The following is a 15,571-nucleotide window of genomic DNA, read 5'->3' as shown; positions in this document are numbered from 1 at the left end:
GTGTGTGTGTGTGTGTGTGTGTGTCTGTGTGTGTGTCTGTGTGTGTGTGTGTGTGTGTGTGTGTGTGTGTGTGTGTGTGTGTCTCTCTACACTGACACTCCCAGACCCTGGAAGCTGCCTCTGTTCTGCACACCTGCCCTGTGGAGTCCACCAAGTACTTCTCATCATTTGGGGTCAGGGTTGGAGTTGGGGGGGAGGGGAAGCTTTGCGGGGGAAGGGCAGGCTGGAGGGCAAGGCTTGCCCCTGGTTGGGGGCAGGGACACTGTGACCTGACCTCTGCCTGAGCCTGAGGTGGGGAGGGGTCACGTGGGTCCTGGGATGCTGTTCAGGAAAGCTCCCAAAGCGGGGCATGGCAAGCGAGATGACAGTCCCGTCATCAAGGGGTTGATGGGGGCCAAAGCCCCGTGACAGGGCCAATGCTGGCTGCTTGGGACACTGACCCGGGCTGTCTTTACTGGCCCCCCAACCCCCGCTGAACTCCTCTGATACCTGCGTCTCATTGTTCCTCCTCCTGGGTGTTGGGTCTTACATTTTCCCCTAGACAGCCTGCCCTGTTATCTCCCACACCTTTTGGGGTGCCGGTTCCTCTGATGGGAACTCTGTTCACCCGTCATTCACCCAACTCACTCCTACACATCCTTCAAAGCCCTACTCGGGCATCAGCACTGAAGAACTTCCGACCTTCCTCTGACTTAGGGGCTCCCTCCTCTGCTTCCCCAAAGCCCCTGGGCTCACCTGCCCACACTAGGAGCCCTGTCCTTTGTCACCCTGGTACTTGCACCTGCCACCCAACCCAGGAGCTCCTGGAGGGAGGGACTGCGTCTTGCTAGACTTGGGACCAATTGCGGCATCACCCCCTTGCTGAGGGCTTGGGCCAATTCCTTAACCTCTCTGGGCCTCAGTGTCCTCTGCTGTAAGATGGGTGTGATAAGGCTACACCTTGCAGGGTTGCTTGAAGATTCAGCAAGATAATGACTGTAAAACATCAGGCCTGGTGTCCTAATTAGCTCCCTTGGTTGGAAGGCAACCCCTGCTAATGATAATGAGGGGACAGAGCCTGTGCTACCCAAAGGAATGAATCACTAATGGTGGAATTTCTGACTGTGGACAGGCTGGTAAGGACACTGGAGAGTATTCTGGGTATTCTGTGCGGCCTTGACCACACTCCCCCACCCCCATTCCAATTCAGGACCTGCTTCCCATGAACTGTCTCTCTTCCCCAGCATCATTCTGAGAGTGAATTTCCCAGGATTCCATTTAATCCAAGCCTAGACCCTGGACCTCCTCCAGATATATCACGAACATTGCAGGAAAGGAAAAGACGTTCCTTAGGCCCGTCTCTTCTTAGGTAAGGCCCTGTCCCAGGAGCATTCTAGGCTGTGCCCTGGGCATGTGGAGTGGAGAGGTCACGACACTGGAAATTCAGATGCCCGCCAGCTCCCTCTTCCTTGAAGCTGTCATGTGCCAGGACGACCCAGCATGGCGGCTGTTTTGCCCCAAGGAGCCAGGGGAGCAGTTGGCAGCGGACTGGCCTGTTTGACATTCCGGGCACTTTGGCAAGTGCTCCTGAGCTGGGCATTGCCGGGGCGCAATGAGGGGTGGGAGCTGATGCGGAGGCTGGAGGTGAAGTGGGTGGGGAGAGGCTCCCATTTCAACAGCACACGTCCATGGCACCCCGTGCTGGCGGCCAGGCCTGCAGTTGACCACCTGCTTAGTTAATCCGTTGGCCATGGTCGGGACAAACCAGAGCAGGCGCGCTTGCTGGTGGAGGCCTGGTCCCCAGCCGGCAGGGTTTCCCTGAAAGGCCCAGAGCAGGACTTGCTCCGGGCTGTCCCTAGGGCCACCAGCCCCTCAGGCCAGGAAGGGATTGAAATCAATATCATAGACCAGAGCTGCCTTTCTGTCTTGATTGGAAATTGAACGTATGCTGGGAACAGGGCTGAGCATCCTCCTTTCCATCAGCCTCGGGCTCAGGCTGGGAAAGAACCCTAGGAAAGCCCTGGCGGGGAGGGGGACAGAGATGGGACTTGCAGGTGGGCCTGGATCTGGAGCTCTGCGGTACCCCGCACAGTGGGGTGACTTAGGAGGTGGCAGTCCTGGGCTTCAGCTTAGCCAGCTCTTTTCCAGACCTGTCTGCCAAAGCCAGAGTGTTCTGAATGTTTTCCTGCAGCTCTGCCTGAGCGCCGGCACTGGGGCCCGGGCCTCCATGGGGAACACGCGGAGGGGCTGCTCAGGCAGCCCACAGACCCACGCTGACTTCAGGCACCACGGGTGCTCAGAGGGGCAGGTGGAGCTCAGAGGCTGGGAGATGGGTCTAGAGACCTGGTCAGAAAGGCACCTGTCAAATTTGCTGCCACGTACTGTGTAACCAGATGCTGAGATGTAGGCTCTGGGAATAGCATCGCGGGGTCTGTGGGGTCCGGAAGGTGCCCGTGGAAACCCCAGCAGCCACTTCCACATGTGCACACCTGCTCAGGTGTACTCACGGGAGGAGCAGGAAGCTGAGGGAGGCGGGGGCTTACCTGCAGGGCGCTCCTCCCGGGGGCCGGTCTCTGTGCCAGTGGCTTTAGAGATGCTCTCTCCACTGACGGACATGCACCCTCACTCCCACCCCGTGAGGCGAGGATTACTGGCTGGTCTTACAAAGCAGGAAACCAAAGCACAGGGAGGTTTGGCGACTTTCCCAAGGGCACCCAGCTTCGAACCGGCAGAGCGAAGCTTTGAAGCCAGGACTCTCTAACCCCCAACCGTCACGTCCCTTGAGCAGATCTCCTGCTTCCAAGGAAACCCACTACCCCCAAGTCTTTCCTCCAGGGAGGAAAGCCACGCTCAAAATTTTTAACAATTAAAAACAAACAAAAAAACCTCCACACCCTGGCCTGCAGCCAATTTCCATGGTGTAAATACCAACCCCCCTTCCCCCACAATGGCCCGTTTCACCCTACCGGAGTGACGTTCCTGAAGATGCGTACAAGCCAGGCCCAGCACACCACTACCCCCTGCTTCCCGGTGGTGTTCCTCTCGGAAGCTGGCCAGGGATGCAGATCGGAAGGAACCTGGGGTCAGGCCTGTCACCGAGACACACAGAAGTTTTGTCTCAGGAATCTGGAGCCAGTCCAGCCCTACTCTGGCCTGCGTGCAAGGCCCCCGGCCGGTCCTCATTCTCTGTGCCTCAGTTTCCTCATCTGTAAAATGGAGCTTGCGATTGGTGTATGGAACCGCCCTGTCCTGTTAACTGCGGGGCCAAGGCCACGGCTTCGCTGGAAGAAGTCAGAGCAGCTGTTCTCAGCCCTAGGGTTTGGCCAGAAAACCACCCAGGGAGATGCTGAACTGCAGAAAACCACCCAGGGAGATGCTAAACTGCAGACCCCAGATCCCCACCCACTCCCCGGAATGCTGAGCCAGCGGGTCATGGTGGAAGGGCAGTTGGAACTCTGGAGCCTGAACTTCCAGCAAACTCCCGGGTGGTTTGGACACTGGTTCCAGAAGCCCTGCTCTGGAGCTCATCTTCTCTGAGGCCCGGCCCTGCTTGTTAGTGGTGAGGTTCTCCAGGGGACAGAACTCGTGTCCAGGGGCTGGGGACCTAACCAGTGCTCTTGCTTTTCGCTGTCTCTTTTTCATGTGGTTTCACGTTAACCCTCCCAGCAGCCTGCGTTTATACACAAGGCCATGCCTTAAACTGGGCCCTGTCACTGATTTTTCCTAGCTCAGTCCCAAGTCCTGTGTGATTTCCATGGTCTTTACCGTCACTCTGGGAGGCAGGTATGAGCCCATTTTACTGACTTGGAGACTGTGGCTCAGAGAGGTTAAGTAACTTGTGAAGGGAAAGTAGAAATAAAGAATCCCGAATGGACAGAGAAATAAGAGACATCGTCAACAGCAATGCTGTCCGGGATGGTAGCTGTTAAATGCAGGTGGCTCTTTAAGTCAATTAGCTACCCGCATCAGAAGTACTCAGTAGCCCCACGGGGCCAGTGGCTGCCTTTTTGGACAGCCTAGCCATAGATCATTTCCATCGTGGCCGAAAGTTCTATTGGATAATGCTGGTAGATCAGTGGTTCTCAAACTGGTCTTGGAACCCCTTTGAACTCTTAAAAACCACTGAGGACACCAAAGAACTTTGGTTTATGGGCTCTATCTATGAACATTCATCATACAGGATGAGAAATTAAACCCGACAGTATTCTAAAATGCCTGTTAATTCATAAACTCATTACACGTTAACATAAGTAACATTTTTCTATTAAAGATAACGGTATTGTTTCCAAACACAAGAAGATTTAGGGGAAAGAGTGGCATCTTTTGTGTTTTTGCAAATCTCTTGAACGTCTGGCTTAACGGAGGGCCCCTGAGTCTCCCGTCTGCTTTTGCGTTTGGCTCTGTGGCTTCTGACATCACCCATCCCGTAGCCTCTGGAGAGCTTTGCGTGAAAGCATGGGTGGGAAAGAGGCAAATAATGTCGTAGGATCGTGATGAAAACAGGTTGACTTTGGGAACCCCCTGGAAGGGTCTTGGGGGGCCCGTGGGCCCAGACTAAACGTGGTTAGGAGCCAGGGGTAAGGGCTTCCATGGTGGCGCAGTGGTTGAGAGTCCGCCTGCCGAGGCAGGGGACACGGGTTCGTGCCCCGGTCCGGGAAGATCCCACATGCCGCGGAGCGGCTGGGCCTGTGAGCCATGGCTGCTGAGCCTGCGCGTCCAGAGCCTGTGCTCCGCAACGGGAGAAGCCACGGCAGTGAGAGGCCCGCCTACCGCCAAAAAAAAAAAAAAAAAAAAGAACCAGGGCTGGATCCGGAGTTGTCCCCTTTGCTTTACATCTGGAGACGCTCTGTCAGCGGTCCTTATCGTAGACCAATGCTATCTAATTTTAGCCCATTTTAGCTGAACCTGGAGACGTGGGCAGGACAGAGAGGCAGGAGGGGTGTGAGCAGTGGTCTGGGGTGCCCTCTCGATGTTGAGGGCAGGCCCCGTGGCCGTCGACTGTTGGCAATGCCCAGTGCCCAGCAGAGCGCCCAGCGCTTAGTAGGTGCTCAGACACGTGCTTGGGAGGAACGGGCGACTTTGAGCTTGGTCTGGCTTGGGGCCCACCTCCTCCTCCCTGAGGCTGGGAAGCCTTGGCGAGGGAGCCTCCTGTAGTCTAGGTCCCTTTACATCTGGGGCCGGAAGCGGCAAGTTCACTACCAGGGGCCGCGGGGACACTGACCGCCCTGGCCTTTACTCTTGGTGTCTCTGCACGTCGGAAGATACCTCGGAGCACTCCCGGGAGGCTCTCGGGCTCGTTTTTCCAACTCAAGTTTGTAGCGAGCTTTGCCTCTGCCCTGAGTGGGTCTGCAGCCCCCAGGGTGAAGGAAACAGGACCCCGGTGAAACAGACAAGGTCTTCACGTGTCAGGGTGGCCTTGAGGAGGGACCCTGAGACTCATTTGCGGGAGTACATACCCAAGTGACTTGGAAGGGGGTTGTTTCCTTAAAGATGTTTTCATTATAAAAATATATGCTTACGGAACTTCCCTGGTGGTGCAGTGGTTAAGAATCCGCCTGCCAGTGCAGGGGACACAGGTTTGAGCCCTGGTCCGGGAAGATCCCACATGCCGTGGAGCAGCTAAGCCCATGCGCCACAACTACTGAGCCTGCACTCTAGAGCCCGTGAACCACAACTACTGAGCCCACGCACCACAACTACTGAAGCCCATGCACCTAGAGCCCGTGCTCCGCAACAAAGAGAAGCCACTGAAATGAGAAGCCTGCGTGCTGCGATGGAGTAGCCCCTGCTCGCCGCGATGGAGTAGCCCCTGCTCGCCGCAACTAGAGAAAGCCCACACGCAGCAACAAAGACCCAACGCGGCCAAAAATAAATACATTTAAAATAAAGTATCAATAAAAGCTTTGGAAAAAATATACACTTACTATAAAAATTTCAGAAAACGCTAGACAGGTAGAAAATAGTTGACAGTGTCTGCCTCAGGTAACCAACCACTCACCTTTTTCTTTCTGTTCTCTCCACTCAATGTGTACTTTTAAACTTCGGTGTTTTCTTCTCTTGCTATAGACACCTTTACACCCTACCTTTTTTCTTAACTTTCTCAGTATTTTTTCTTATTATTTCAAGCCCTTTATAAACATTATTTTAAAAGTCTACATTGAGCGGGTGTACCACAATTTCTTTTCTTTTCTTTTTTTTTTTTTTTTTGCGGTACGCGGGCCTCTCACCGTTGTGGCCTCTCCCGTTGTGGAGCACAGGCTCCGGACGCGCAGGCTCAGCGGCCATGGCTCACGGGCCCAGCCGCTCGCAGCATGTGGGATCCTCCCGGACGGGGGCACGAACCTGTGTCCCCTGCATTGGCAGGCGGACTCTCAACCACTGCGCCACCAGGGAAGCCCACCACAATTTCTCTAATCGTGCTTTTAATTCAGGTGATAAACATAGCTCTGTGATGAGGATCTTTCGACATAAAATTTTCCCTCATATTGAGCGCGTTTTCTTTAGGCCACACGAAGACGATAGGTGAAATTTGTTTCCTGCTCTCGGGCTGCCCAGTCCTGGCCGCCACCTTCCTGCTGTCATTGGGCTGATGATTTCCTACAATTGGCCACTGTCCCTGTCCCCGAGGGAGTCTGGGCATCCAGTAACCTCCTGCCTGGGTGCCGCCAGAGAGCTGGATTATCTGGGAGGTTAGGAAAAGTCAACCCTGGCGTAAGGTGTGAGCTGTGGAGGAGGGAGGGGCGTGTGTCTGTCCTGCAGGTGGTCTGGTTGGTGGCACAGGAGGGAGATGCGTGCGGGTTGTGGAGGGGGTGCTGCAGACGCCACCCTGTTTGACACTGTCAACCGCCGGTGGGAGGTGAGAAGTCACAGAGGGCACCGGTGTGCTTTACATGCGTGTGGCGCCCTGGAGACCGAATGCTAGGTATTCAGGAACTTGGAAAGTCCTTAAACCGTGGCTCGTGTGAGACTGGTCAGGGTGGGAATATTTACACCGTGGAAATCGGCAAAGGCTGCACCCCAGAGCTTAACGTTTTTGGAAGCTGGTTTACCAGTGAGCTGCAGCCTTCACCCTATGGACACTTTTCTGTGTTCCGTCCCCTCTTCATAATTAACGGGTCAGATACACACAATCACAAACGTGCTCATTCTCATCCGTGTTCTCATATATTTCTCCCTGCAAAACCTGGCAAGATGAAATTACTGTTTGCATATTACACGGGGAGACTGAGACTGCTCAGAGAGGCTAAGTGATTTGCCCAGGGTGGTCCAGCGGGGCAGGGCCTGGGATCCAGGTCATGGTCCTTGGGTGTTGCATCTTCCTCCTCCCATGGTGCTGGGCTGTCTTGCTCCCGAGGGCTGAGCTCTGGGGCAGCAGGTGAAGGCATCTTCTTAATGTCCTTCTGGGGCCTCGTTGCCACCAGGTTTCAAGAGGAATCTGCCTACTTCTGTGCAGGTGTAGGTCCTGCTGCTTGTTAAGGCCTTTCTTGAGGGGGGAACAGGAGCTCTGATTGTCTTACCTACTGACTTTTATACACCTATCGTGTCTACAGTGTTGAGATGGGCATTTGTGGCATGACTTTTAAAAACTGTCCTGCTGGTATTGGACCCTTTCTGTGGTTGTGAGATTTTGCCATTTTTGTATTAACAAGATATTTGATAAACATTTGTATTAAGAAGAATAACCCTGCTGGTGAATGTGATTGTCTCCAGTGGAGTAGAAAGAACTTAAATAAATAAAAATTCAAGATGCCTCATGCTTGCCCAGTTGTCTTCTTAAAAATAACATGGGTCGAATCTTTTTATAAAAGCAGCCACTGTTCGTTGTAGAAAAATTGGAATATTTAGAAAAGTATAAAGTAAAAACCCTGTATTAGCTGTCTATTGCTGTCTAATAAATTATCCTAAAATACGGTCTTAAAACAACAAATAATCATCAATGCCTCTCATGGCTTCTGTCAGTCAGGAATTCAGAATCTGGGCTTGAGCTGGAGAGGAGACTCATCCGAAGGTGTATCCGCTCACATGGTGGTTGATGCTGGGAGCCAACTATAGCCCTCACTGGGGAGCTTGGCCAAACACCCTGCTTTAAAACGTAGATTTTATTGTTATTCAGGTATAGTGAGGCCAAAAGATCAGGAGATGACTGCCACTGAAAAGACAGTTTGTTACTCACAGATTCCCAAGAGAAGGGGGCCTGTGATACCAGGCAGGGCCACACAGGGAAGCAGCAGGGTGGGTCAGGAGGCAGGGGGGTGGGGGGAAATGTGGGCCAGAGCCTTTATTGTGGTTTTCCTGGGAAGCAATGGGAGAGGCAGTATAAGCAGTCTTGGTATTGGCTAGTTTGAATCATTTCAGTGGGCTCTGGGGCGTAGGCGCTGTCCCTATTCATGTGGTAATTTTACTGGGGTGACGAGGACTGGGACTACTAGCCTAGAGTATAAAAGTCCAATAGAGAAGGTGGGGAGGTGTGGTCTCCAGGTGGGTTGATTTGCATATGCAAGATGTGCTCACAGGTGAACTGTTTACTAGCTCTAGGGATGGTTTACTATCTCCACTCTGCAAGGGGCAGTCTCCCCATGGTCCCAAAGGCCCCATATGTCAAAACATCGGAAGAAAAGACATACTTAATACACACCCACAAGCGTCTTCCTCACGTGGCCTGGGCTTCCTTACAACATTGTGGCTGGGTCCCGAGAACGAGGCAGGCAGGAGACATAATGTCTTTTATGACCTAGCTTTGGAAGTTTGCATCGTCCATGCTGCCATGTTCTGTTGTTGGACCCAGCCAAAAAGATCCTGCCAAGACCGAGGGGAGGGAAGGCAGACCTCCTGCCCACACCTGGTTCAGGAGGGTCCTGAGTAAGAAGACTGTGTGGGATGGGGTAGGTACTGCTGTGGGTGTGTTGACGTGGCTATCTTTGGAAATTGCAATCTGCCACAAGCTCCGTGGCCCAGAAGTAATCACTGTGAAAACTCCCTACTCTCCTGCTTGCCCACGTTTTTGAATGTGCTATATTACAAGGGAGGAATAATCTGTTGGTAATGAAACTTTGTGATCTTGGACAAGTCCCTTAGCCTCTCCTGGCTTCTGTTCCACATCAGTGCAGACGGTGGATTACATCAGGGGCGCTCACACATTTCTTTCCTTGGGTACTAGAAAAATATGTCCAGCTGGACCAAGCTCTTTCGTCCCCAATTTGAAAAATGGCCACGTGTTCTCAAGTCTCAGTTAAAAATAGAAGTTAATATGTAGTATTTTCTCCATCTTAATTATTTTTTGCAAACATACATCATAAGCCAAATGGTACCTTCTAAAAAAATGCTTCCAGGTAACATATCAAGTAAACAATAAAAAAATTAATTTTCATGGAAATGTCAGACCCAACGAAGGGTCTGACACTTGGTTCTTCCACAGTATGTTTTCTTGAGGCCATATTTGCCCATATTTGTGAGTTTGTGTTTATCACATGGTCATGTTTTTGGCTAATGAAATTAATCCTGATACCTACATGGCTTGAAATATAACTTTTCAACATACTCCCAGTCCCAAGAGCACTAGAAACTAGAACTGAAAAGTTTCCTAATCACTGGGGTAGATGATTTCTTAAATCCCACCCAGCCTAAAATTTTTAACAGTTAATTAAACGTGATTCAAAGTTCTTTACAACAGACCTGGCATTAAAAGGTAAAGTAACTTGGGCTTCCCTGGTGGCGCAGTGGTTGAGAGTCCGCCTGCCGAGGCAGCGGACACGGGTTCGTGCCCCGGTCCGGGAGGATCCCACGTGCCGCGGAGCGGCTGGGCCCGTGAGCCCTGGCTGCTGAGCCTGCGCGTCCGGAACCTGTGCTCTGCAACGGGAGAGGCCGCAACAGTGAGGGGCCCGCGTATCGCAAAAAAAAAAAAAAAAAAAGGTAAAGTAACTTGACATCGTGATCTATTTTAATGGGGTGGTCCTGGCACCCTATATATTACTCTGTAGCTCTGGCACCCCCTACTGAGCTAGGCTGGGACCCTCTGCTGAAGGGCTGGCACCTGGACAAGGGTCTCCTCAAACAACAGAATACAAAGAAACTAAAAGGGACTAAAAATAACTGCAGGCATGCGCAAACGGGGCAAATTAGGAACAATGAGATACAAAAAGGCCACAAACCAACTGCCACTTCTGAGCCGCCTGGAGCAAAAGCAGGGCATGTTCCCTGCACCACCAAGGGGGTGGGCAGCCCACCTAAGCCGCCCCTTCGGCCGCCCCTTGCCCCTCCCCCAACCGTTACTTGCTTTCACTCCCTTGTGCGGCAGCCTGGCCTGAACTCCTCGTCTGGCCGGGTAACGATACAACTCTGAAGTCCTGGCGTCCCACACGTTACCAGTGCCGGGAGGTACTCACTGTCAACTGGAAGTTGTTCAGCAGAGGATGTGGGACGAAAAATAACACTTGCAGAGCTTTTGCCAGATGAGCCTACGGGGAATGATCAGGCCCGAAGCACTGGCATTCTGGGTAGTGGTGCCGACATCACTGAGCATGAAACCTGAGCGTTAAACCACTTGTTTCCAGCCCCTTCTAGGGATGCGGATGTAACAGTCTCTGAAAGAAAGGCTGGGATCTAACGTCCTCCCTGTGCCTGCTGCCTCCTTCCCTTCCTCTCTCCTGGCCTCCGAGAGCCCAGTCTCTCCGCCCCGGGACCGGCCATCCCGTGGGAACCTGCCCTTTGACCTTAACCAGATGCTTTTCCTTTGGGCTCATTTGGTTTTTTCCTAGATTGAGTCCCAGGACTCTGCCGCCCTCTGGTGGCCACAGAGGGCAGCTCAACACTCCATTTTTGTCCCATGGATTTCCAAAGATATTTAACCTCACAGTTCAAAAACTTGTTTTGCTCACATGCCAGTGGGGCAGGTGCAGGAATACGAAGATGAATAAAATTCAGTACTTGCCCTTGAGAAGCTTCCAGTTGAGGGAGGGAGTGAGAGGTTGAGATAGGTGGAAATCTATTCATTCCTTTGTTTATTCTTATAACAAATATTTATGGAGCCCCTATTTGGTGCCAAGCGTAGCAGTAGAGAGATGAGGCGCCTGCCTTTACAGAACTGAAATCCTAGTGTGTGTTAAATACACACAAAAATCACACACAAATATCACACACAAAAATAGTGATAAAGGCCTGTGAATTAAACGAGACAGGTTATGAGACAGAGAATGACCACAGGGGTGGCCACCATGAGAATGGTCAGGAGATGATAGTGGAGATGGGTTTTAATGAGAGGAAAATGGCACCACGCCAACACAACGGGACAAGCATTTGGGGAAGAGGACACAGCAGGGGAAAGGTTTCAGAGGAGGGAACGAGCTTAATGTGTGCGAAAACAGAAGTTCGTCGTGCTGGGGCTCCGTGGTGGAGGGAGAGAGCAGGTGGAGTGGTCCGCAGGGGCCAGCTGGAGGAAGGGTAGCGATTAGAGGACTCCAGGCCAAGCAGGAACAACATCTGATTTGCATTTAAGGAACATGGTTTGATAAAGTGTGGACTTGGTTAATAAAAAGGTAAAAAATAAAAGTCTGTGGGCGCACAGAGGAGGGGCATGTAGCCAAGTCTGGGGGTCAGGGAGGCCTTTCTGGATAAGGGATGTTCGTTTGTCTATCGCTGCATAACAAATTGCCCCAAAACTTAGTGGTGCAAATCAGTAATAAACATTTATCATCTCACGTAGTTTCTGACGGTTGGGAATGTGGAAGCAGCTTTGCTGGGTGGTCCTGGATGCAGTCAGGATGTTGGTCAGGGTTGCAGCCCTCTGAAGGTTTTGCTGGGGCTGGGGGACCTGCATCCAGGACGGCTCACGCCGACGGCAAGTTGGTGATATCTGTTTGCGGGAGGCGTTGGTTTTCTCACCATGTGGACTTCTCTAGGGCTGCTTGAGTGTCCTCCCAGCATGGCGGCTAGCTCCCTCCAGAGGGGATGGTCCAAGAAGGGCAGAAGCCAAGTCTTTTTTAAAAAATTAATTATTTTTTATTTTTGGCTGCAGTAGGTCTTCGTTGCTGCGCGCGGGCTTTCTCTAGTCACAGCGAGCGGGGGCTACTCTTTGTTGCGGTGCGCAGGCTTCTCATTGCGGTGGCTTCTCTTGTTGCGGAGCATGGGCTCTAGGTGCACGGGCTTCAGTAGTTTTGGCACGCGGGCTCAGTAGTTGTGGCTCGTGGGCTCTAGAGCGCAGGCTCAGTAGTTGTGGTGCACAGGCTTAGTGGCTCCAGGGCATGTGGGATCTTCCCGGACCACGCCTCGAACCCGTGTCCCCTGCCTTGGCAGGCGGATTCTTAACCATTGCACCATGAGGGAAGCCCAGCCAGGTCTTTTATAATGACACTGTCATTTTGGCAACGTCTTACTGTTTACACAGGTTAGCCCTGTTCAACCTGGGAGGGGACTACACCCAGGTGTGAAAACTAGAGGGTGTGAATCACTGTGGGCCACTTTGGAGGGGAGCAACTACATAAGCAACACCTAATCTGAGTCTTAAAGGATGAGTAGAAATTAGCCAGGTGATGAAGATTGGCGTTAGGGGCTGAATTGTGTTTCCTTAAAATCCATACATTGAAACTCTAACCCCCAGCACCTCCGAATGTGACTGTATTTGGAGATGCGGCCTTCAAAGAAGTGATTAAGTTAAAATGAGGTCATTAGGGTGGGCCCTAATCCAGTCTGACTGGTGTCCTTATAAGAGGAGATTAGGACACAGACACACACATAGGAAAGGCTGTGTGAGGACGCAGGGAGAAGCTGACCGTCTACAAGCCAAGGAGAGAGGCCTCAGAAGAAATCAACCCTGCCGGCATCTTGATCTCGGACTTCTAGCCTCCAGAACCGTGAGAAAATAAATTTCCACCGTTTAAGCCCCCAGTCTGTGCTATTTTGTTATGGCAGCCTTGGAAAAGGCAGAGGGGGTGGCCTGAGCAAAGATAGAGATGTGTGAAACGGCGTAGTAATAGCAAATAGTTGACATCATTAGATCCTGAAGAGCAGGGGCCCGTGAATTTTTCTGTAAAGGGCCAGATACTAAATATTTTAGGCTTTGGGGGCTGTAAAGTCTCTGTTGCATGAAAGCAGTTTTAGACAATACACAAAGGGGTGTGGCTGTGTTCCAATAAAACTTTATTTACAAAAACAGCAGCTCAGATTTGGCCCACAGGTGGGAGTTTGCCAACCCCTGCTGAAGAGGGTTGCTGGGAGGGGTGGGCTTTGCGACAGGATCATGGTGAGGAATGCCTTAGGAGGAAAACACAGGTTTAAACCCAGGCTCTCCTTCCAGCTCTGATATTTGCCTCTTTGGGTTCAGAGTGGGGTAGGTTGTACATGTTTATGGGGAGTCCTGAAAGGTTTTTTTTTTTTTCGGTACGCGGGGCTCTCACTGTTGTGGCCTCTCCCGCTGCGGAGCACAGGCTCCGGACGCACAGGCTCAGCGGCCATGGCTCACGGGCCCAGCCGCTCCGCGGCATGTGGGATCTTCCCGGACCGGGGCACGAACCCGTGTCCCCTGCCTCGGCAGGCGGACTCTCAACCACTGTGCCACCAGGGAAGCCCTGAAAGGATGTTTTTTAATCACACAGTCCAAGGCTCAATTCTTGGCTTTACCTCTAGCTGTTTGACCTCTCTGGGTGTAACAACGTCTGCCTCACAAGAGTTGATGGGAGCTTTAGATGAGATGACCAACGTGAAGCCCCTGGCATAGAGTCTGGCATACAGTAGGCGGTCAGTAAATGTCTGTTCCCTCCTCCCCACTTTCCCCTTCGCAAATTTGGGGTCATTACCATATAACTTTATACCCCAACCACTGTCAACAAAAAGATTTACTCTCAGGGTCAGAATTCAAGAATTCATCTTTTTATCCGAGGCCACGTGAATCCCCCAGGTCTAGACCATGAGCAGACAAAGGGAGCTGTCTGTGAGAAGCCTTTCTCCAAGGCGAAACCCCAGCCCGACGACCGGTGCCAAAGTGAGCTCTAAGGACACGAACTTCTTTTAAAACAAGTTACCCGAGGAGGGCCGTTGGGCCAGAGCCCCGGAGCTGACCTGGCCCCGTTTTGCATCGTTTTAAGCAGAAGAGTGCCATGATCTGATTTGTCATTTAAGACTCTGGCTGCTGGGTGGGGGACAGATTGTAAGGGAGATGGAGCCTGCCACCCTTGTCCTCTTTCTGTGTTTTGGATGTTCATATATGTCACAGCTCTGTACCGCCCCCTTCTCATCAGCGCTCGCCTTACCCTGCTTCCTCTTTTCCTTGGCCTTGTCCGCCTAGGGACTAGAAGGTGGGGACAAAACAATTTGCCAGTCCCCGCCCCCAGCCTGAGGCTGGCACGTGGCCCCGGAGCTTAGCACTGGCCCCGCCCCTGCATAGGCCCCGCCCCTTGAGCTGAAGCTTAGGGGGTGCGCCGCACAGCCCCGCCTCTCCGCAGCCAACCCCGCCCTTCCCTGCCTTCAAGGCCACGCTCACACCCATTAATTGGTCTGCTGGTGGTGCAGGCGCTCAGCCCTACCCCTCATCAGCTCCGCCCCCTCTAGGCCCCGCCCCTCCCAAGCCTTGTGTACGACCGTTGGGTGGCCGCAGGAGGAGCCAGGGCCCAGCCCTTTTCGTATCGCCCCAACCATCCCCGGAGGCTCCGCCCCCTCGAGGTCTCATCCTAGTCCATTGGGCCTGTAGCTAGTCCCTCGGAGGCCCCGCCCCTCCCCAAGGCCCCGCTCCATTTATTGGGTGGCCGCAGGAGGAGCCCGAGCTCTCCTCTTCCAGCCGCCGGCTCCGCCCAGCACGAGGCACCGCCCACATAGGTCCCGCCCCCCCGAGGGCCCGCCTGGTCTGTTGGGCTGCCGGCAGGAGGCGCCGCGCCATGCGCGGGTCCGGAGCAAGGGCTCCAGCTGACGGCGGGTGTGGGAGCCGCGCGGGAACGCGGCGGCGGCGGCGGCGGCGGGCTGTGTTGGAGGTGAGTGCGGGGTGCGAGAGGAGCGGAGGCGGGGGTCGCTCCGTGGCGTACGGGGCTCCGGGGCGCAGAGGCTGGCCGGGCGGGGAGGCCGCGGGCGCGCGCTGGGGCAGCTGGGCCCGCACGGGGCATTTCTCCGGCCACCCAGGCTCCGCTTGTCCGGTTGCCATGGAAACAGGCGGCTCTCCTGGTGGGGGGGACCCGGGCGCGGCCTCGGGGGGCGGGTCCCACAGGCTGGCTACATGGGCGAGGGCGGCCCAGCCTGCGGGTTCCAGGGGGTCAGCTGCGGCCAGCCCCCCTGCAACCCCTGGAGCCTGGCACCTCAACGGCGGGGTCCCCCGGGCCTCAGTCTCTCTGGCCCCCTTGGAGAGAGGTCTGCAGGTGGGCACAAGGCGCCGGCGTCTGTACCTTCCCTCCAGGGTTGGGGGGACATCCCCCGGCCCACAGCCTGCCCCGGTTTTCCTGTTCACACAGCAGCGCGTTCCCCACTCGTGTGCCAGCTGAAAGCATTGTCTCCCAGCTATTTCTGTACCACTTCCAGCCGCTCGACAAGTAGTGCATCTAAGGAAACATGCAGAGCTGGGGCTCCTGGGGAACCCTTCAGAAGAAACTGGATTGTTTCCCATTAGGGAGCCAGTCGC

At 53.6% G+C, this 15,571-nt stretch overlaps 1 protein-coding gene across 15 annotated transcripts in view; it reads left to right on the top strand.

The window, feature by feature from the left end:
* The first annotated feature begins 12,488 nt into the window (after positions 1-12,488).
* RADIL (Rap associating with DIL domain) overlaps positions 12,489-15,571 on the top strand; it is a 73,935-nt gene continuing 70,852 nt past the window's right edge. For 10 of the 15 annotated variants that reach the window (XM_033840931.2, XM_033840930.2, XM_033840923.2 and 7 more), the window contains exon 1: positions 12,491-12,824. The gene's annotated coding sequence lies outside the window, so the exon portion shown is untranslated. The other 5 variants (XM_073791839.1, XM_033840937.2, XM_073791844.1 and 2 more) reach the window with 5 other exon arrangements.

This window comes from Tursiops truncatus, chromosome 15 (genome assembly GCF_011762595.2).
Source record: "Tursiops truncatus isolate mTurTru1 chromosome 15, mTurTru1.mat.Y, whole genome shotgun sequence".
Classification (NCBI taxonomy): Eukaryota; Metazoa; Chordata; class Mammalia; order Artiodactyla; family Delphinidae; genus Tursiops; species Tursiops truncatus.
The sequence above is the reverse complement of the archived record's forward strand: the minus strand, read 5'-3'. Positions and strand labels throughout refer to the sequence as shown.